Source organism: Primulina huaijiensis, chromosome 4, assembly GCF_012295235.1.
Source record: "Primulina huaijiensis isolate GDHJ02 chromosome 4, ASM1229523v2, whole genome shotgun sequence".
NCBI lineage: Eukaryota > Viridiplantae > Streptophyta > Magnoliopsida > Lamiales > Gesneriaceae > Primulina > Primulina huaijiensis.
Genome location: NC_133309.1, coordinates 10,666,294 through 10,667,236, shown reverse-complemented (window position 1 = coordinate 10,667,236; position 943 = coordinate 10,666,294). Strand labels below are relative to the sequence as shown.

The 943-nt window shown below is 29.2% G+C and overlaps 1 non-coding gene across 1 annotated transcript; it reads right to left on the bottom strand.

The window, feature by feature from the left end:
- Positions 1–262: 262 nt before the first annotated feature.
- On the bottom strand, positions 263–373 carry LOC140975974 (small nucleolar RNA R71). Its single transcript, XR_012175110.1, has one exon. It is a non-coding gene; the product is annotated as a small nucleolar RNA R71 (small nucleolar RNA).
- Positions 374–943: the final 570 nt, after the last annotated feature.

The following is a 943-nucleotide window of genomic DNA, read 5'->3' as shown; positions in this document are numbered from 1 at the left end:
AACCTCAAATTATTCAACTTTTACCAAATTTTCATGGCTTAGATTCTGAAAATCCATATTTACATCTAAGAGAATTTGAGGAAGTTTGTAACACTTATAATGATCAAAATTGTAGCATGGATATAGTTCGATTAAAGCTTTTCCCTTTTTCTTTAAAAGATAAAGCTAAAACATGGCTACAAAATTTGAGATCAAGTTCAATAAGATCATGGGAAGAAATGCAACAACAATTTCTCAAAAAGTTTTTTCCTTCCCATAGAACAAACTCTTTTAAAAGACAAATTACTACTTTTTCTCAAAAACAAGGAGAAACATTTTATCAATGTTGGGATAGATATAAAGAATTACTTAATACATGCCCACATCATGGTTTTGAAACATGGAGAATAGTTTCTCACTTTTATGAAGGTCTAATACCTAAAGATAGGCAAATGATAGAATTCATGTGTAATGGAACTTTTGAAGATAAAAACCCAAATGAAGCTATGGAGTATTTGGATTCATTAGCAGAAAATGCTCAAAATTGGGATAATATAGGCACAATAGAACCACCAACAACTAAAATCAATAATTCAACAAATGGGGGTGGTATCTATAATCTTAAAGATGATATAGATATTCAAGCTAAACTTGCATCTTTAGCAAGAAAAATTGAGTCATTAGAAATGAAAAAGAGTGGTCAATTAAAAAGTATTCAAGAAATTGTTTGTCATATATGTGATACACATGATCATGCTACAAAAGATTGTCCAACATTACCTTCATTTAAAGAATGTCTCCATGAACAAGCAAATTATGTTAACAATTATAAAAAACCAATACTAGATCCTTTTTCAACATCATATAATACTGGATGGAAAAATCATCCTAATTTTAGTTGGAGGAATGATAATAATGCACAACCCTCACAACAATATTTTCAAAATAACCAAAATCATCAAGG